Source organism: Hylobates moloch, unplaced genomic scaffold, assembly GCF_009828535.3.
Source record: "Hylobates moloch isolate HMO894 unplaced genomic scaffold, HMol_V3 SCAFFOLD_1, whole genome shotgun sequence".
Lineage (NCBI taxonomy): Eukaryota > Metazoa > Chordata > Mammalia > Primates > Hylobatidae > Hylobates > Hylobates moloch.
In genome coordinates, this window is record NW_026652276.1 from 32,797,659 (window position 1) to 32,820,494 (window position 22,836).

At 37.2% G+C, this 22,836-nt stretch overlaps 1 pseudogene; it reads right to left on the bottom strand.

The window, feature by feature from the left end:
* Window positions 1-2,112: 2,112 nt before the first annotated feature.
* On the bottom strand, window positions 2,113-11,887 carry LOC116810898 (chromatin modification-related protein MEAF6-like; annotated as a pseudogene).
* Window positions 11,888-22,836: the final 10,949 nt, after the last annotated feature.

Consider the following 22,836-nt stretch of genomic DNA (forward strand, 5'->3'; position numbering starts at 1 on the left):
GCTTTTACGTAGGCAAGTATAGGGGAAATGATTCAGGATATTTGTCTAGGAAATGACTTTTTGGATATGTTCTCCAAAGCATAGGCAGCCCAAACAAAAATACACAAATGGGATTATAGCAAACTAAAATTCTGCAAAGCAAAGGAAGCAGTCAACAGAGTGAAGAGACTATCTATAGAATAGGAGAAAATGTTTGCAAGCTATACATCTGATAAGGGTTAATGTCTAAAGTATGTAAGGAGCTCTACTTAATATTAAGAAAAAAAATCACCTGATATTAAAATGGGCAAAAAACCTGAGTAGACATTTCTCAGAAGAAGATGTATAAATGACCAACAGATATATGCAAAAATATTCAGCATCACTAATCATCAGGGAAAACAAATCAAAACCACAAGATATCATCTGAGACCCGTTAGAATGGGCATTAAAAAAAGACAAAAGATAACAAATGTTGATGAAACTGTGGAATTAAGGGAACATTATTCGCCATTATGGAAAGCAGTGTGTGAGTTCCTCAAAAAATTAAAATAAAACTACTGTATAATCCAGTTCTCTCACTACTGGGTATGTATCCAAAGGAAATGTAATCAGTATGTTGAAGTGATATCTGCACTCCAATGTTTATTGCAGCACTATTCACAAAAGGATATGGAATCAGCCTGAAGTGTCCATCAGCAAATAAATAAAGTATGATATGTATACAAAATGGAATACTATTAAGCCATAAATAAGAAGGAAATCCTGCTGTTTAAAATAACATGGGTGAACCTAAAGGACATTATGTTAGGTGAAATAAGTCAGACATAGGAAGACAAACACCTCACAACTGACTCATACGTGGAATTTTAAAAAGTTGATCTCATAGGGAGTAGGATGGTGGTTACCAGAGGCTGAGCTGTTGTGTGTTGGTGGGGAGAAGGGGCAGTTGGGGAGATGTTAGTCAAAGGATATAAAATTATAGTTCAATAAAAGGAATAATTTCACTGGATCTATTAAACAGCATGGGGACTAGAGTTAATTATGACATGGTGTATTCTTAAAATACATAATCATATCAGAGTGGATATTAAGTGTACTTACTACAAAAATGATTATGTGAGGTAATCCATATTTAATTAGCTAGATTTGGCTATTTCACTATGTATATATACTTCAAATCATCATGTTATATAAAACAAATACATAAAATTTTATCTATTTAAATAAATAGATGAAATACATAAATAAGTTTGAAAAAAATTATTTCTCACTCTTCTAAAGGCCAGAAGTTAGAGATCAATGTGCTAGCAGTTTCAGTGCTTGGTGAAGGTTTGGTCTTTGCTTCCTTTTTTTTTTTTCCAAAGCCTGTGAAATTTTATTTATACAAAAGAATAAAAATAGCTATTTAAAAATGATTGATTTAAACATGTTTTTCCATGTTTCCTGTTCCTTGAACATGAATCTGCTTCCAACTCAGAAAGATTTAAGATAGGTAATTACGAAATTCTTCCCTTACAAAAAAACAAAGAGCTGAGTTTCCCATTTTACTTATGATAAACCAGATTATTTTCAGTTGTGAATATTGGGAACTGCATGAAAGAGATGATCAGATGTGTCAGCAGGAAGGTATGAGCTGTACAAAGTCATTACAAAAAGAACCCAAAGAAAATAAGATGATAAAAACAAGAGAAACATAAGAAAACACAAAGCAATATAAGAAAATGCCAGATATTTACAGCCTTCATCTGAAATGTAACTTGTGTTCTACTTTCAGCATAAAACAAAACCAGAGAACATTTCTTGATGCGTATCACAGATGAAGCTGGTACCAACCACTTTAGGGGGAGAGATTCATCCTAAGAAGGGAGAAATGTACAATTAGCAACTTCCTGGGATTATATATGTCTTGATCTTCCTGCAGTTCTGTTACTAAAAGTGACATAAAGTAAATGATCCAATGTATTATGGAAATGAATTGTTTGTCACCACATTTAGAACAAACTACTCAAAGTCACAGGAACTGGGTCTGGGAGAGCAGAGGTGGATGGCCACGAACTCAGGTGAAGGATGTTTATCTTTGTGAGGCCAGAGAAGGGAAGCAGGGCTCTACAGTATCTTCTAATAGTCACCTCATGGTTTTTTGTTTAACTTTAGATCAATCCTGTGTCGGTTTTTTGTTCTTTCACTTTTTATGGCTGCTGTGGTGACTCCCTGAGGCAGTAGAGGAAGCAGCCTTCTGAGGTTTCATTCCCTGCACAAATCCATCCAGATCCTCAGGGTCCTCCTGGCTGGGCTCATTTTCCTGATTGTGGAAGTCTGGAGAATGTCACTTTCCATCCCAGTTCTTGCCTCCCTCTTTCCTTCCTTCCTTCCTTCCTTCCTTCCTTCCTTCCTTCCTTCCTTCCTTCTTCCTTCCTTCCTTCCTTCCTTCCTTCCTTCCTTCCTTCCTTCCTTTTGAAATTTCCACATTTATTTTTCTTTCATGTGCATAGAAAATGGCAGTGAAGTGTCCTACGAACAAGGCAAGGAATGGGCATGGCACTGCAGTACCAGCTGGACATTGTGCTTCCAAAGTACACTATGCATGGTGAAGACAAAGGGTGTCGCAGTTTGTTTTTAATCGCTCACAGTTCCTTGGGCTTCCCATTTGTTTTTGAAGTTTTCAGTTTCTTCAAATCTCTTTTCAAGTGACACACTGCATTACAAATGATGGCACTTAACCAATGTGGCATTTCCATATTTACACCAACAAAACAAATTTACAAGACATAATAGCATACAATCTTGACATTTAGTAATAGCAATAAAACGTGGGCATCATTTTATTTTTTCGGTACAAACTATCAGAACATGACTTTATTTACATTAAAAAATCATCTTTAATTTGGTTTGACCTACACATCCCCATTTCATTTCACCCATTTCTCAAACCTCTCATCACGTCACCCACACCTTCACCAGACTACAAAATATACAAGTAATTAGATCTAACACCTAAATAGAGCTTAGAAAGTCCTCTCCCAAATGTTTCCTCACTTCCCTGATAATTCCTTAAAAAAGAAAAAAAATGCACTTCACTCATTCCTTCCACTTCACTTTCACATTTCAATCATCAAATCAGCAAAATGGACTTTTCACCTCAATCCAAACAAGGTTGGAAAGAAAGAGTTCCTCTGTCGGGCGTCTTGATGCTGCACCCATGAGTCTAAGGACACTGGGTACTGTTCTACTCTATAAGAAGGTCGTTTAATGGAATAAAAGTCTACATAATTTGTGGTCGATTTCAGTCCATACTGTGTTGACTAATCAGTAGAAGCTGGAAAGTGAACTCGGTCATCAAAATAAGGGTCTTCATAGCTATGAGGAGACTGCAAATATAATCTGTATGAATCAAAGTTATTTTGTTGGAGTCATCTTGACTATAATACAGCTGTTGATGCTGTAGCTGTCTATTTAGTTCTCTTGCTGGTGAGGAATACGAACTGATGTAAATTGGTGAAGGTTTGCTGGAGGCTGACTGAATGATGGGTGACATCTTTTGGTTGGTGGTAGATAAGGAAGGATGTGATTTGAATCAGTCTTGCTCCAATGTCGACACAGGTGTAATAAAATGGTTCTGATTCCACCCATCCTTTTTATAAATGCTCCAGAGGTCCAGATCTTGCCATAATGTATTCAAGACCTGGGCTGCTGCCTTCACTACTTTCAGAGATGATCTGTCGCCCCTGCCTTTGGTTATGTTCACCAGCTTCTCTATGCCTCCCGAGTTGGCCAGGGCTTTGGCGTTCTCCATGTTTTTGCTGGTGACCTCGTGCAGAGCACAGCAGATGGCTGCCATGGACTCGTCAGACAAGACACTGGGGCCGTTGCCGCAGGGAAGCCGGTTGACTAGGTCTTGCATGGCGTATTTGCCTATGAGCTCCTTGTTGCGAACATCTAGTGTCATCTTCCTCAAGGCAGTTGCCACGGAAGAAACAACTCTATCGTTATCCATTCTCAGAAGTTCCACAAGGATGGGGAGCCCCTTTTATTTTCGGACGGCTGCCCGGATGTATCCTGCAAACTTCCAGTTGCCAGCAGAGAGGTTCTGGAGAGATCCGGCAGAGCCTTCCAAGGTGGCTGCGTTGGACCTTTCTGCTAGAAGAGTCAGATATAGCTTCACCACTGATGGGTGCCACAGCATCTCAGCCTTTTTGGGGGACTTCGACAGTCCTGGGATAAGACCAACTCCATCCCATTGATCTTCTTGCCGAGGCCTCTTTTTCTTTTTCTTCCCCCAGCAGCGTGGCTCAGAGTCTTTGCTGCGAAACTTTTTCTAGTAAGTCATCCCATTCATTCAGTCCCAGTAACTGGGCCTGGGGCACCTCCAGCTCCAACCAATAGGACAGCTTCCTCAGGGTGCACATGCAATTCTCCATCTTGCTGTCGTAATCGGATGTGTTCATACACGTGTAGATCACATACAACAGCGAGTCCACCAGCCCCTTGCAGGACCGCATTTGCTTCCAAGGTTCCTACCCCGCATCGCTGAGGTTCCTCAGGCAACCTGTTGTACTACGCAGAACTAGTGAATTCTGAAATTTAATTTTATGGCCATCATCAAAAGAGTTATTCCATCCAGAATGTGGAACGATCACAGTGTTTGTTAAGGTTGAGAGAGCATCTCAAATAATTGTCATTTTTACAGCATCACATGAGGATAAATTCCAAAGAACTCCTGTAACAAGCTCCCTTACTTCTGCATCAATATTGATTTTCTCAACAGTCACAACAAGGCAGATATCTTACCAACATCCTTCATTGCTATTTTATTTGCTGAAAAAGAGGTTTTGAAGGGCATCACAAGCGTTCTTCTGAACTTCCAAAACTCTGTGGTCCAAAAGGTCAACCAGATGCTTGATTCCCCCTAACCTACACACCTTCATCTTCACGTTGTTGTCGCCAAACCACAGGTGCTGCAGGTAGGCTGCTGCATTTGCCTGAACACGTGGGAAATGGTGCTGAAGGATGTGAATGACCTCAGGCAACTCAGGATCACGCCAGGCAAACTCGCTGGGGTCCTTCTGAATGCTGTCTATTGATGGGGACCTTGTGGTGCCATCATTAGCTGGCACTGTGTGCTGAAGCCTGTTATAATTGCACTCTTGCACTTGGTATTGTATGGGCCTAGAGGGCTCCACATAGGTATTCAGAGCATAATTATTTCTTTGGTATGTACGGGTACTTCGTTGGCTGGACATCCTTTGTAGATTTCCAATACCTACTGCTGGCTCCCTCTTTTAAATGAGCTAGTCCTGAACTCCTGCCAATGCACTTAATGCAGCTGCTGAGGTAACTGAGGATTTACTGAAGAGCCGCTTAGCTTCTTTAAACTTCTGGTTCCTCCTATCACTTTTGCTATAGGAGTTTTTTTGGTTGGTCAGATACCGATCCCAGTCAGGAATAATATTGCCATACATCTGAGTGTCTTCCAGGTAGCTTCCCTCAAAAGCACAGATCTGTCACTCCAAGTTTGTCAGTGTTTCCCATGAAGGCCATGCCCTTATGACTTACTCACCTCCTCACGGCCACATCTCTTAATGCTTTCACATTGGCCACTACATTTCAACACGTGAATTTTGGGGACACATTCAGACTATAGCATATCTATTCTTGCATTTCATGTATCACTCTTGATACTGCACATTCCACCATGCCTATAACTTAGGTGTAGGTTGAAATATGATGGCTGATGGACTAGCTCTCTAAGAAACATGCAGAGGATAAGAAATTATTTTTATCACTCTCTAGATCTAGGATCATTCTAAAATTGAATGGAAAATAGTTGGGTGACAACTATATTCCCCTTTCTAAAGAATTCTAAACATTCTCGAAGATAACTGGTTAGAAAACAAGACTAGAATGAAAGTGGATGAAACCATAACAGAGACATATAAAAACCATTACAAGTTCTTAGAGAATTTATAACTAAGTCTTCAAAAGCAATTGCAACAAAAACAAAAATTGACAAGTGGGACCTTATTAAACTAAAAAGCTTCTGCACAGCAAAATAAACTACTGATAGAGTTAAACAAATGCCCTTCAGAAGGAAAGAAAATATTCACAAACCATGCATCTGACAAAGGTCTAATATCCATTATCTATAAGGAACTTAAACAATTCAACAAGCAGAAAACACATAACCACATTAAAAAGTGGGCAAATTACATGAACAGACACTTCTCAAAAGAAGGCATAAAAGTGTCCAGCAAACATGAAAAAATGTTTCACATCACTAATGATCAGAGAAATGCAAATCAAAACCACAGTGAGATACCATCTCACACCAGTCAGAATGACTATTAATCAAAAGGCAAAAAATAACATACTGGCCAGGCTGTAGAGAAAAGGGGACACTTATACACTATTGATGGGAATATAAATTAGTTCAGCCACTGTGGAAAGCAGTTTAGAGATTTCTCAAAGAATTTAAAACAGAACTACCATTTGACTCAGCAATCCCATTACTGGATATATAGCTAACTGAGAATAAATCATTCTCCCAAAAAAGACACAAGTGTGTGTTCACTGCAGTACTATTCACAATAGCAGAAACAAGGAATCAACCCAGGTACCTATTAATGGTGGATTGGATAAAGAAAATATGGTACATATACACCATGGAATACTACACAGCGGTAAAAAAGAATGAAAGCATGTCCTTTTCAGCCACATGGATGCAGCTGGAGGCTATTATCCAAAGTGAACTAAAGCAGAAACAGAAAACCACATACCTCCTGTTCTTGCTTATAAGTGGGAGCTACACAGTGAGTACACATGACATAAAGATGAGAACAATAGACAGTAGAGACTACTAGATGGGAGGAGGGGGAGAAAGGGTTGAAAAACTACTTATTGGGTACTATAGTTACCACCTGGGTGATGGAATCATTCATATCCCGAGTCTCAGTGTCATGCAATATACCCATGTAACAAACCTGCACATGTACCCCCGGATCTAATATAAAAGTTGAAATTCAAAAAAATTCTTTGAATAAGTGTTTTTTAACCCACTTTCCCCTCTCTTTCTTTCTTCTGCTTGTTTTACTTTTCCCAAAGACTTAAATGAGTTCTTGTCTTTCATAATGAAAAGTAATTTTTTCACTTTTTTATTATTTCAAAGTTAACAATTTTTTCAGTGTATTTAAACGTAAAATTGAAGGTTGTGTGATACTAATTATATTTGTTCAACCGAGGCCCCTGTGCCTGAAATTCTGTGTGTGGGAAGAACACACTGTCAAAAGGGTAGAATAACGAATCATTGTGGGAAGGCTGAAAATTCTCTGAATCTATCAAAATGTCACAACCAAATTCGGTTTAATTAAAAGCTAAAAAAAAAACAACCCGGTGTCGAATCCCACAAAATTGTTTTAGAAGATTACTCTTTGCAATATTAGTACTCAGTATTTTAGCTTCTTTCTAATCCACGTTACAAACCTGAATTTCAACTATGATGGATGCTTGCCTTTTTGTGAGAATAGGATACTGGAAATATCTGGAATTTCATAACTAGAGATTTAGTATGTTATCCACCTCTGATGGGATGCTCTTGACTCAACTGGTTAATAAAAGTCAGAGAATGTTCTCTGGGTAAGATTGGGGGCACTTACAATATAGTAGCCTTGCCATCAGTGCTTTTTTTTTCTCCTTCTGCCTCACTCTGTTCTCACATATACTACAAAGTAATAGGATGGATCAATGCAATGACCCTAAGATCATTATTCACACTGCAGATTCCTCAATAGCAGGAAGCACACATCATCATATTTGTATCCCCTCAGCTTGCACCAATGAAGGAGTAAATAAAATGCTAAAAAAACTCCAAGAAGAATATAAGTACTAAAAATACAAATAAGTATAGTATTTAGCAATATCCCTCTTTACTTTTTCAATGGAATTGTGTTTTAATAAGGTCCGTAGTATCCTCATATGATTTGGGGCATATCTGATAAAACAACATTTGACACAGTTTTGAAATGCCTCCTTCACTTGGCTTCTAAGATAATACTATCTTCCTTCCCTCCTCCTCTCTCCGTCTATTCTCAGTCTCCTCTGCTGACGTTCCCTCATCTCCCTGCCTCTATACATTGGAGAAGCCAAAGAAGTAAATCCAGGATTTCTTTTATTTTCTATTTAGTCTCACTTTCTTGATGCTATGACTCTAAATACTATTTACATGCTGATGACTGTCAAACTTACATTTCTAACATGAGCTTCCCTCTTGAACTCTTGATTGTTAGAGGGAAAATTGACTGCTTAACATCTTCATTGACTGCTTAACAACCTAACACACATCTTGAACCTACCGTTTCCTAACCAGAACAGTCTTCACCTTTCAATACAGGACAACAATGTTCTAGTTGCTAAGGCAGAAAACTTTGTCATGCTTAATGTCACAATTTCTCTTTCTCCCTCCATTCAAACTCACAGCAAATTCTCTAGCATTACATACAAAATATATCTATCATGCATTCATTTCCTGTGTTTCTGCAGTAGACTTTTGACCTCACCACTTGGACCTTGCAACACTAATGTCTTTTCTCTAGATAGCAGCAGAGTAGTGCTGCTAAAATATGTTAATCCATGACAATTCTCAAATCAAAACTCTCTAGAGCTTTTCCATAGCATGTAGAATGTAAACCAAAGTCCTCATAGTGGTTGAAATTTCCTACTGATCTGGGCCCAGTCTTATCACTGATTTCCTACAACTTTCTTCTTTGCTCACTCCACTCCAACCATACTGGCCTCCTTTCGGTTGTTCTAGAATAATAGGTAAGCTTTTTACCCAAGGCCTTGGCTAGAATCCCTCCCTAAAGTCTCCATTTAATTCACTATGTCTCTTTCATCAGGCATACTCAACATCCATCATCTCAAAGAGAATATTCCTAGACATCCTCAACTAAAAGTGCAACTCTTTCCCTTGCCCTAAACAACTAAAAAAGTTACTATCCCATTTTCCTTCTTTATTTTATCCAAAAGAATTTACCAGCATCTAAAATACCATATAGTTTGCTCACTAATCTCGTTTGTTGCATTTTCCCCACTACATCATAAGGTTCATGTCATATGACTGTCCTAGGGTAAGGCCAGCAAGACATCTAGGTTGCAAAATTTAAGGAGATAGTCACTCTTAGGTCATGCAAGTGCATTCATGCTTGTCACAGCCCTGCTTTCACAAAGGCAAAGATTTTATTTATTAACTGATACTTTCAAAATGCCCATCATAGTGCCTGACATATAGTGGATGTTTACTAAATACTTACTAGCTTAATGTATCTCAGATACTTAATAATAGTTTTAGAAAACCCAGTATGTCCCAATTAGTATCTGCTGATCAGTATTGTAATTTAATAAGAACTTAATCTCCAGTGACCCACTTTGGTTAAGTTATTTCACATTAACAAGTTGTAAAATGCCTGGTAAAATACAGAGGTTCACCTTTTTCTGCAGAGCATATGTTTCAAGACCCCCAGTGGATGCCTGAAACCATGGATAGTACCTATATATACTATGTTTTTTTCTTATACATGCATACCTATGATAAAGTTTGATTTAAAAATTTTACACAGTAAGACATTAACAATAACTATTACTAAAATAGAACAATTATAACAATATACCTTAATAAAAGTTATAAAAATAAAAGTTTAATAAGTTATAAAAATAAAAGTTATTTGGTCTTTCTCTCTCTCTCAAAATACCTTTTTTTTTTTTTTTTTTTTTGAGATGGGGTCTCGCCCTGTCACCCAGGCTGGAGTGCAATGGCGCAATCTTGACTCACAGCAACCTTCACCTCCTGGGTTCAAATGATTCTCCTGCCTCAACCTCCCCTCCCAAGTAGCTGAGATTACAGGTGCCCACCATCATGCCCAGCTAATCAAAATATCTTATTGTAATGGACTAACCTGTTTCCAGACTGTGGTTGACCCCAGGTAACTGAAACCACAGAAGGAAACTGTGAATAAGGAGGGACTGCTGTATTAAAAATTTACCTATGGCTGGGCACAGTGGCTCATGCCTGTAATCCCAGCACTTTGGGAGGCTGAGGCGGGCAGATCATGAGGTCAGGAGATTGAGACCACCCTGGCTAACACAGTGAAACCCCGTCTCTACTAAAAATACAAAAAAATTGGCCGGGCGTGGTGGCGGGTGCCTGTAGTCCCAGCCACTCAGGAGGCTGAGGCAGGAGAATGGGGTGAACTCGGGAGGCGGGCTTGCAGTGAGCGGAGATCACGCCACTGCACTGCAGCCTAGGTGACAGAGCAAGACTCCATCTCAAAACAAACAAACAAACAAAAAAAAACTTACCTATATAGGCATATGTTTACACCCAATTTAGAAATGGAGTTGATAACAAGTAATTCCTTACCCCCAGATAGATACTTAAATCTCCCACATCCAAAGATTATATAACACATAACCGCATTGACCACAAGTAAAATTCAAGGTGTTTACATTTTGATGGGACATAATATATGAGTAAAAAAGAATAATTTTCGCTAGTGTACCAAAAAAAACTAGGGTATGATATTACCAGAAGAGAAGTGCAGAATGTTTTTTAAGGACTTATCTAAACTGCAAAAATATAGATTTGCAGGGAAACTGTGTGGACACAAGTTCTATTGTATCCTACTTACATATCTGGCATCCTACTCAGGATCTGGTTGTGGGAGAATTATCAGGGTAATCCCTCTGAAGAAAGGGGAAGGTATTGATTAACTGATGGAGCCTCTGAGGACCTGTGGCCTCAGAATCTTTCTCTGTAACTAGTATGAATCCTGAACACTGAAAGAACATATGCTTCCCAGGTAAGGGAGAAATCTGTAAGAAATACAGGCATGTTGACCAGGCGCGGTGGCTCACACCTGTAATCTCAGCACTTTGGGAGGCTGAGGCGGGTGGATCACCTGAGGTCTGGAATTCGAGACCAGCCTGCACAACATGGAGAAACCCCGTCTCCACTAAAAATACAAAATTAGCCAGGCATGGTGGCACATGCCTGTAATCCCGGCTACTCAGGAGGCTGAGGCAGGAGCATCAAATTGCTTGAACCAGTGAGGTGGAGGTTGCGGTGAGCCGAGATCACGCCATTGCACTCCAGCCTGGGCATCAAGAGCGAGACTCTGTCTCAAAAAAAAAAGAAAAAGAAAAAGAAAAAAAGAAATGCAGGCCTATCTGAGAGTTATTGCAGGTCCAGTTACACACCACACGGTAAAGCAAATCTTGCAATAAAGTGAGTGGCATGTTTTTTTTGGTTTCTCAGTGCAAACAAAAGTTATGTTTATACTGTACTAACTAGTCTAAGTGTGCAATAGACTTACATCTAAAAAAAATACATACCTTCATTTAAAAATACGTTATTGCTAAAAAAAATGCTAACAATCATCTGGCCTTCAGCAAGTCATAATCTTTTTTGCTGGTGAGAATTTTGCCTCAATGTTGATGCGTGCTGACTAATCAGGGTGGTGGTTGCTGAAGGTTGGGGTGGCTATGACAATTTCTTAAAACAATACAACAGTGAAATTTCCATTGTTCGACTCTTCCTTTCACAAAAGATTTCTCTGCAGCATGTAATGTTGTTTAATACCATTTTGCCCACAGTAGAACTTCTTTTAGAATTGGAGTGAATCCTCTCAAACCCTGCCACTACTTTCTCAACTGAATTTATGTAATATTCAAAATCCCATTTTATCATTTCAACAATGTTCCTAGAATCTTCATCATGGGTAAATCCATCTCAAAAAACCATTTTCTTTGCTCGTCCATAAGAAGTAACTCCACCCATTAAAGTTATATCATGAGGTTGCATCAATTCGGTCACATCTTCAGGCTCCATTTCTAATTCTAGTTCTCTGGCTATTTCCATGACATCTGCAGTAACTTCTTCTATTGAAACCCTGAATTCCTCAAAGTCATCTATGAGGGCTGGAATCAGCTTCTTCCAAATTCTTGATAATGTTGGTATTTTAACCTCCTCTCATGATCACACATATTCTTAAATGGCATCTAGAAATGGTAAATCTCTTTCAGAAGATTTTCAATTTACTTTGTCTAGATCCATCAGAGGAATCACTATCTGTGGCAGCTATGGCATTACAAAATATATTTCTTAAATAACAAAACTTGAAAGCCGAATCACTATCTGTGGCAGCTATGGCATTACAAAATATATTTCTTAAATAACAAAACTTGAAAGCCAAAATTACTCCTTGATCCATCAGCTGCAGAATGCATGTGGTGTTAGCAGGCATAAAAATAATATCGCTTTCTTTGTATATCTCTGAGATCAGGGCTCTTGGGTGATCAAGTGCATTGTCAATGAGCAGTAACCTTTTGAAAGAAATCTTTTGTTCTGAGCAGTAGGTCTCAAGAGTGGGCTTAAAATATTCAGTAACCCATACTGTAAATAGATGTGCTGCCATTCAGACTTTGTTGTTCATTTAGAGGGCACAGGCAGACTAGATTTAGCACTGGCTTCATGTTAAAGTCACCAACTGCATTAGCCCTTAATAAGAGAGTCAGCCTGTCTTTTGAAGCTTTGAAGCCAGGCACTGACTTCTCTTCTTTAGCTATGAAAGTCCTAGATGGCATCTTCTTCCAATAAAAGGTTGTTTCATCTACATTGAAAATCTGTGATTTAGTATAGCCACCTTCTTCAATGATCTTAGTGAGATCTTCTGCATAATTTGTTGTAGTTTCTACATCAGCACTTGCTTCTTCACTTTGAACTTTAATGTTATGGAAAAGACTAATTTCATTAAACCTAATGAACTAGCTTCTGCTACCTTCCAACTTTTCTTATGCAGCTTCCTCACCTCTCACAGCTTCATACAATTGATGAGAATTAGGACCTTGGTCTAGATTAGGCTTTGGCTTAAGGGGATATTGTGGCTGGTTTGATCTTCTATCCAGGCTACTAAAATTTTCTCCATATCAGCAAGAAGACTGCATGGATTTCTCTTCACTTGTGTGTTCACTGGAGTAGCACTTTTAATTTGCTTCCAGAACTTTTCTTTTGCATTTACAACTTGGCTGTTTGTTGCAAGAGGCCTAGTTTTAGACCTATCAGGGCTTTTGACAGGCCTTTGTCACTAATCTTAATCACTTCTAGCTTTTGATTTAAAGTAAGAGCTATGGGACTCTTGCTTTTACTTGAACACTTAGAGGCTATTGTGCAGTTATTCTTTGGCATAATTTCAAAATTGTTGTGTCTCAGCAAATAGGGAGGCTTGAGCATAGGGAGAGAGAGATGAGGCTGGTCACTGGAGCACTCAGAACATGCACAATATTTCTCAGTTAAGTTTGCCATTTTATATGGGTACTCTTCATGGCATCTCATAAAAATTACAATAATAACATCAAAGATCACTTATCACAGATCACGGTAACTGACATAATTAATAATAATAATAATAATAAAGTTTGAAATATGAGAATTATCAAAATGTGACACTGAGACATAAAGTGAGCACATGCTGTTGGAAAAATGGAGTCAGTACACTTGCCTCATGCACGGTTGTCATGGACCTTCAATTTGTGAAAATAACATAGTATCTGTGAAGTTCAATAATGCAAGAACCATAAAACGAGGTATGTCTGTGGATAGAATCCATGAAAACATTTTTGAATAAACTTGAGAAAAAGTAAGGAGAAGAAAATGCATCACAAGGAGAATTAACTGACAGGGAAGATATTTGACCAGTAGTTCCACATGAACTATTGGAGGAACTATTCTCTATAGTTCCACATGAAATGTTGATCAAACAAAGCATCTATTAAAGCTCAACAAAGGTGTAGTGAAGTTCAAAGAAATGATTAGAAGATAACAAAAGAGATGAAAAGCAAACTGGATTATTTCTGTGGGGAGGGATGATATAATGTAAAGTATTCCAGAGGCAAAGCAATGTTACAAGCCACAGGGAAAATTACACTAGAGTGAAATTATAGTCAGGGTGGCAGTAGAAAGAATTGAGGAAATTTTGCAATCCAAACAGGTAAAGATCTAGTACAAAATATAAATGATAAACATTATAGGTTTGAAAGATAGATATCCAGCATAAACCTAAGTAATTTTCCTTATGTGCATAACCAAAACTTAAAGAATAATTATCATAACATATATTGGAAGAAACCTTTCCCAAAATAATATGTGACTCTGTAGATGAAAAGAACTTCAGGTTTTGCGGTAAAAATATTGATACAAAATAATTAACACAAAGAGATAATCCTGTAAAGCTCATTAAAATTTAATAATGAAGAAAAAAACCTTAAAATATCCAGGTAGGAAAACAAAGTGATGTACAAAGGAGAAGAATTTCTCCAGTGAAAAACATATTGTAAGAAGACAGTGGAGCAATAAAAGATCTGAGTAACATGATGCCTTTATATACTCTTACCATAAAGGTGAAGATGTACATTCTGAAACACCAATTCAGGAACACAGCACTCTTGAAATCCTACTTGATCATATCCAAATATTGAAGAAATAAATCAGAACAAAGAACTCAGATATATTAGTTTTGTATTGCTGCTATAACAAATTACATGAACTTGGAGACTTAAAACAGCACAATTTTTAAAAAATCATCTAGTTTTGGAGTTCAGGAGTCCAAAACGAGCGTCACTGTACTAAAATCAGGGTATCGGTGGGACTTCTAGAGGGTCTAGGGAAAAATCAGTTTCCTCACCTTTTCCAGACCCTAGAGATTGACAACATTCCTTGGCTCATGGCCACTTCTTTCATTTCCAAATCCAACACGATAGTATTTTCAAATGTGTCTCTGACTTTTGCATTATTAGCTTCCTCTGTCGCATATAAAGACCCTGGTGATTTAAATTGGATCGATCCAGATAATCCAGGATTATCTTCCTATTTCAATATTCTTAACTCTGGAAAGTTCTGGAACATAATGTAACATATTCACAGGTTCTGGGGATTAGAATGTGAATATCTTCAGGAGTTATTCTGCCTACCACATCAGTTATAGGGAAACCATGGTAAAGGACTGACGTAAATATTAAACCTGTCTAAAAACAGAAATAAGACATATATTGTATAATTTCAGCAATGAATTAGAATATACATATTATAAATAGAATAGAATGTACATATAAATTTTGAACATATAAAAATATATTTTTTGATAAAATGAATAAGTAAAATATTTTTAAACAATTGAGAGATATACAATAACAGAATGTAAACAATGATTATCTCTCAAAGGTGGGATGTTGTGGCTTTTATTTATATTTTTCATTATTTTCCCAATTTCTATAACAGATATGATCTGTTTTATTCCTGTGTCTCCAGGTTATTCAATTTTTGTTGTTGTTAAGATTCTTGAATGTATTATTATTATTATTATTATTGCCTTTGATTTAGCCCCAACACACATTTTCTCCACAAGAATTTAACTGTTTCTTTGGGAATACAGCATCTTAATGCGGGTTAAGACCAGGTCCTTTGCCATAAAACAGATCTACATTTAAATCCATTTAAACCACTTACTCACTACATAATTTGGGACAAATTATGTTTCTTAGTTTTACTATTTTCAAGATAATAATAATGACATAAGGACTTTGTTTTTTCTGAAAAAAATAGGAGGTGTTATATCAATTGATTAATGGTAAGAAAACAGTAAACTTTCTACAAAAATGAAGATGATTATCAGATATTATGTTAAAGAAGTTAAAGAAATTAAACATTTTACAAAATGTCTTCAAGAAGAATTTTTGTAAGTAAAACTTCTACAAAATTTAAACTAAAAAATACTCTGTTTCTTGAAAAAGCAATAATTGAATAACATACACATGAAAGGCATATGAATTTGGAAGCCAAGTGTAGAATTTTTTTAAAATTAAGAAGGATTAGTTTGGAAAAGCTTTGTGAAGGATATGAGTTGAAAATCAGGTTTTGAAGTAAAGTGCAACAAGATTTGGCAGCTTAAAGGGTGAAGGATATTTTAGATGCAATAATAAGGGAAATAGGTTAAAATGTTGACAAGGGTATGGATATAGCAGTTTTTTTTTTTAAGGAGCAATTTGTCACTGTATGCTACCTCTTGCAAAATCTGTTTGTAAATTCATTTATACTCTCTTTCCAAAATTGCAGTCAAACTGTTAAGACTAAAAAAGTACAGACACTATAAAAACAAGAAAGACAAGAATTAAGTTTTTTTTAAAAAAAAAAGAGTTAAGAGTGGAGAAATTTTAATTCCACATTTTCTGCCACAAAATATCTATTCTGTCCAAAGACTGCTGAGGTGAGAAGCTTTGTTACGTTATGATCAACACACTTTATTTTCTTCTCCAGCTTATTTATTGGTCCCTCCCTCCTTTTATTTTCCTTCTTGCTAATAAACATTTTATGTTCCAAATTTTAACCCCTTATTACATGGTAGAGATTTGAGGTTGAAAAGGCAATGTATATAGCTTCCTTTTAATTCTAGTCATGAGAGGCCACCAGTGTTTAACCTGGACATGGTCAATTACCTAAATTGTGAAGTAAATGCACAACAAAGACATAGCCAATTGAAATGTGTAAGCAAATATAATAAGAAGTTCAGTATTCTCTTCTGATGTTCAAGTGGCTGGCCTTCCTATGGGCAGTCTTCTCTCTTCCATCATCAGTCACAACATGTGAAGTTAACAGCTACAAAGCAGTATCTGTATTTCTCTTTAGTTGATTTAAATAAAAGTCAAGCCATGGTCCAAAAAGAAGTGGGTCCTCACTGGTAGAAATATAATTCATTTTGTGAAAAGCAATGAGGAAGACAAAGATGTAAGTCTGGGAAATTTGAGAATTTCCAGTGCCAACAGTATAAAAAGCAGGAGAATAAAAACTCACTGCACAGTAGAAAAGATCAGCATCTTCAGTAATAACATTCTTGAATCCTTACTATGCAGAGGAAGCTCTTCTCATTGCCGGAGATCAAAATCTAAAACATATCTCAGAGCCTTTTTGGGGAGATAAGACAAGAGAAATGTGAACAGGAACAAAAAAACAAAAAATAAGTCAAACAAAGAGACACCAAACAGAGAAACCTTTTGGGAAAGTATTTGCCTTCTTTGTCTGTCCTCAACCAGAGAACATTCCTTTTCCTCTGCAGAATTCATTTGATTTGATCTATTAAAAAGGACAGAGCTGATTGAAATGAGAGTTTAAATGTGTCACTAGTAAGACCTTTCGATCTTTGGCTCCTCCAAGTCTGCTTCAGAGCACTCTGTTCTTTCTGTGCTCATTTCTCACCAGTATTTCTTTATCCCAAAGAGTCAAGTACCAAAAGTAATTTTAAAATAGACGAGTGCAAGTGTTCCGGGACCAAACTGAGGTTTGGGCTGCTGTTTCTCACGGCCCAATAATGAGATGCAGATGAAGAAGAGAGTTTTTATTTCTGTAACCAGATACAGGGAGAAGGCCTGAAAAATACCACCAGACCAACTCAAAATTATAAATTCTCCCAGAACTTATATACTTTCCAAGCTATATGACTATGTGTAAACGTGCATTCATCTAAAGACATAAGTTATTAACTTCTTTTAATCTATAGCTAAGATCTGAGTCCTGAAGACCTTCCTCTGGAGCCTCAGGTAAATTTACTTAATCTAAATGGGTTCAGGTGCCGGAGTGATTGATTACCTTTCTCTTGTCTGCTGCTAAATCATGGAGGTTTGGGGAGTTCCTTCAGACCCCCAGTAAACTTGTTTGTGGAGGCCTGGGGAGTTTCTTCAGATCCCTAATAAAACTTGTTTAATCCCAGATGGGTCCTGTTAAGAGTTTATTCATTATTTTGTCATGCTTTAAGGCCCAGGAAAGGCCTAGGCAAAATGCTCGGTGGGCTGTTGTTACATTCCAGCCTTTGCATAAGGGCACGGGCTCTTTCAGCTTTTAATATTTAACTACTCAGTCAGTACTGAGACAGTTGTTATGGAGGCCTGTGTGAAACCTGGCCTGCCACACAAGCTTAGGGAAAAAAATGGATTCAACCAACAGATCGTGTCTTCTCCCTAAGAAATCACTTTTGCAATGAAGAACAAGAAAGAAGCCTTTTTAAAATCACAGTTTGAGGTGAGAAGTGATTCCATTTAACTTTGAATTGAATGAACTCTGATATGTTTGTACTGCATTTTCCAACAATTTGGGGTAAAATTTAATACTTTAAAAAAATCTTGATATTGCATCCCTACTACTACATTTCCTTGCTTTTTAACACCAATTCCACTGCTTTAGATTGCTAAGAGATCAAGTTCTAGGTTAAAAATTAGAAAACCAGGCTTCTGTTTGCATGTCTGTTACTGACTGTGTAGGACTTGGTGGAAATTCTGCACATCCATTTGTTCATAAAAATCATTTTTTAAACAACCTCACTGCTAAGGAATAAAATACAAGAACCTATTGTTGAGCATGAAATTAAGGAAAATTACTAGTAAGAAAAGAAAAAAATGATTTGGAAAATTTTTAAATTATTTTATTTATAGAACTGTGAGCCATAGATCCCAAAGCCTTCCTCTGTGTTTTTGTTTAATAGCTTTGTCAAGATATAACACATATGTTACACCATCTCTCCATACACCCTAGCCCTAGGCAACTACAATCTATGTTCTATCTCTATGGAATTGCCTTTTGGGGTATTTCATATTAGTAGAATTGTTACAGGAAAGGGGTGTCCATCCAGACCCCAAGAGAGAGTTCTTATGCAAGAAAAAAATCAGGGAAAGTCCATACAGTAAAGTGAAAGCAAGCTTATTAAGAAAGTAAAGGAATAAAAGAATGGCTACTCCATAGAGCAGCCCCGAGAGCTACTGGATGCCCATTTTTATGGTTATTTCTTAATTATATGTTAAACAAGGGGTGGATTATTCATGCCTCCCTTTTTTAGACCATATAGGGTAACTTCCTGATGTTGCCAGGGCATTTGTAAACTGTCATGGTTCTGGTGGGAGTGAAGCAGTGGGGACAACCAGAAGTCACTCTTGTGGTCATCTTGGTTTTGGTGGGATTTGGCCAACTTCTTTACTGCAACCTGTTTTATCAGCAAGGTCTTTATGACCTGTATCTTGTACCTCCTGTCTCATCCTGTGACTTAGAATGCCTTAACTGTTTGGAAATGCAGCGTAGTAGGTCTCAGCCTCATTTCACCCAGCCCCTATTCAAGATGAAGTTGCTCTGGTTCAAATGCCTCTGACAGAGTAATAGAATATGTAGTTCCTTGTGATTGGCTTCTTTTACATAGCATAATGTTTTCAAAGTTCATAAATGTTTTAGCATGTACCTACTTCTTTTTATCATTGAATAATATTCCATTCTATTAATATTTATTGTCTATTCATCCATCAGTTGTCAGACATCTGGGTTGTTTCCACCTTCAGCTATTATGAATAATGCCACTGTGAACATTGGTTTGCAAGCTTTGGTGTGACTATGTGTGTTAATTTTTCATGGGCAAATACCCAGCAGTGGAATTTCTAGATAATGTGTAAATTTGTTTAAATATGTGAAGAACTGCCAGACTGTTTTTCAAAGTGGCTGTACCATTTTATACCCTCAGCACATTCTCTCCAACATTTATTATTATCTGTTTTTTTTTTTTTTTAACTATAGGCATTCTGGTGGGTGTGAAGGACATTTTGGGTTTGCATTTCCCTACTGGTGAATAATGTTGAGCATTTTGTAATGTCTTTATTGGCCATTTGTATATCTTATTTGGAGAAATATCCATTCAAATTTAAATTGTTATTTGTCATTTTATTTTTGAGTTGTGACAGTTGCTCTGTTTTTTCCCAAGCTTCCAAGTCCTGTAACTCCTGGCACAGGGCTGATTTTACTTGATTATACAAAGAATCCACCTGTTCCCAGCAAGCCTTCTCCTGGCTATCCATTCTAGAGCACAAGTTACTTGATTTGTAAAAAAGGTCTTCACGGTAAATTTAAGCTGGGGATTCAGATAAAGCAAAGTTTAGTTCCAGAGATGAATGAACCCACTTTACATTGTCAGAAAATAAAAGCTATGCAGGCTTTCCTCATTTTCAGCAGATGCCAGAGAACTTGGAGATGATTAATTTACTCCCCCAAAGAGCTTTAAATATATTCAACTACAGGGCATTTTGTTAGTTTCAAATGGGATTTGATTTATTGTCTATGTAAATGCCTCTTTTTCCATATATTTTAATCTCTATGTCATCCGAATTTCTTTCAGAAACAGGAATAACAGATCTTTGGGGAAATAAATACAGGAAAAATGTGAAAATGGTACTTACAAATTTTTATCTACCAAAAAATTTACTTTTTCATCTTTTCATGCCATAGAAAATGATCAGTGTCTCTGGGAATAAAGTCTAAGGCTACATGTTGTATAGGGAAGAGAAAGAGAGATCAGACTGTTACTGTGTCTATGTAGAAAGGAAAGACGTAAGAGACTCCATTTTGAAAAAGACCTGTACTTTAAACAATTGCTTTGCTGAGATGTTGTTAATTTGTAGCTTTGCCCCAGCCACTTTGACCCAACCTGGAGCTCACAAAAACATGTGTTGTATTAAATCAAGGTTTAAGGGATCTAGGGCTGTGCAGGACGTGCCTTGTTAACAAAATGTTTACAAGCAGTATACTTGGTAAAAGTCATCGCCATTCTCTAGTCTTAATAAACCACGGGCACAAAGCACTGCAGAAAGCCACAGGGACCTCTGCCCTTGAAAGCGGGGTATTGTCCAAGGTTTCTCCCCATGTGATAGTCTGAAATATGGCCTCGTGGGATGAGAAAGAACTGACCATCCCCCAGCCCGACACCCGTAAAGGGTCTGTGCTGAGGCAGATTAGTAAAAGAGGAAAGCCTCTTGCAGTTGAGATAGAGGAAGGCCACTGTCTCCTGCCTGCCCCTGGGAACTGAATGTCTCGGTATAAAACCCGATTGTACACTTGTTCAATTCTGAGATAGGAGAAAAACTGCCCTATGGTGGGAGGCGAGACATGTTTACAGCAATGCTGCCTTGTTATTCTTTACTCCACTGAGATGTTTGGGTGGAGAGAAACATAAATCTGGCTTACATGCACGTCCAGGCATAGTACCTTCCCTTGAACTTAATTATGACATAGATTTTTTTACTCACATGTTTTTTGCTGACCTTCTCCTTATTATCACCCTGCTCTCCTACTACATTCCTTTTTGCTGAAATAATGAAAATAATAATAAAAACTGAGGGAACTAAGAGACTGGTGCTGGTGCAGGTCCTTGGTGTGCTGAAAGCCGGTCCCCTGGGCCCACTGTTGTTTCTCTATACTTTGTGTCTTATTTCTTTTCTCAGTCTCTCGTCCCACCCGACTAGAAATACCCACAGGTGTAGAGGGGCAGACCACCCCTTCAATGTTGTATATCAAATTGTAAAGGTACAGTTGTCTTTACCAACAACTTACAAATTTTTATCTACCAAAAAATTTACTTTTTAATCTTTTCATGCCATAGAAAATGATCAGTCTCTCTGGGAATAAAGCCTAAGGCTACATGTGGTATATCAAATTGTAAAGGTACAATTGTCTTCACCAACAAAAAGGAAGTCATAAAGTCTTTCTAGATGAAAGAAGGTAAAGAGTAGAATGAATTTTTGAGTTAATGAGTTACAGTATTTTCCATCATTTACAGTGACCTAGAGCTGCATCTCTCCCCATTAACCTGCCAGAGCCTTTTGTTGTGTGGTGGTATCATGTAGTATCCATTCTTCTCCTACACTGTAGGTAAGGCCTAGACAAGACTTTAGATTAGATTCATATTTTTTTGGGGTGGAGGAATGGGTTAGATACAGCCTCTCCCTTTTAACAGTCATATTATCTCTTCCAGTTCCCATGTGCTTCACCAGGTTACTTTTAATCAAGTATTCATTTATCAAGTTACTCCTCAACCCTCTCACTCAGAAATATTTGCATTTTCACATAACATTATAGAAGAAAAAGCTTTCATAACCAAGAGAATGCATTTCTCATACTACATTAACATTCTTCTAGGGAAACTTTTGTTTGTTTGTTGAATATTTTTTCCCATTTTTTAGAAGATAGTAGCAGGTATTCTTCATAGTCCCACTCAAAAGAAAAAAAATTCAAAATTGGCTTGCATACATAGTTCTTTCATAGCTTACCTTTATTTTTGTTTAATCAAAAACTGAAGCTCAATTTGACAACTCACTTAATTCATCCCCCTAATCATTAGTTTTGATGAAAAAGCCAGTTTTACATTCCATAGGAAATTTACCATCATGGATAAATTATGAAAAGAATATGTCAAATGCTTTAGGGGGTTTTAAAAAGAGAATAATAAAAAAACTTTTTTTAACAATAAAAGTATCACAGTAAAAATGCAAATAACCCCCTAGCACAATTACTTTGAAAAAAACCCACACAAATTTTAGTGTTGAATTATTTGTTTAAAATATGAGCCATTATACTATACAAATAAAAGTTTTGCAGGCAGTAACTTTGGTTATTTTTCTAATGTTTAATATGAACTGTATATTTCTGGCCCGCTCTGAGACAAGTGAAAACACATGATAGCAGCTGTGATTAAGATAATCTCTTACTTCTGTAGCTTGTCTCCTGGCCTCTTGGAAAACTCGGTAGGCAGCTGACCAATCTGCTACTCTCTGTGCATTAATTTTGTAAGAAAGGGACTCTAAGACGGATTCTCCATGGACTGTAAACTTTAAGAGGGAATTTCTTCACATTGGTTTAATTTCCTGGTTGGAGATTTATTATTGTTTTAATTGGTGGGTTTCTGGCCTTTTCAAATCCTGAAAATCATTTTACCTGTAATTGTAGTCATTAGAATATTG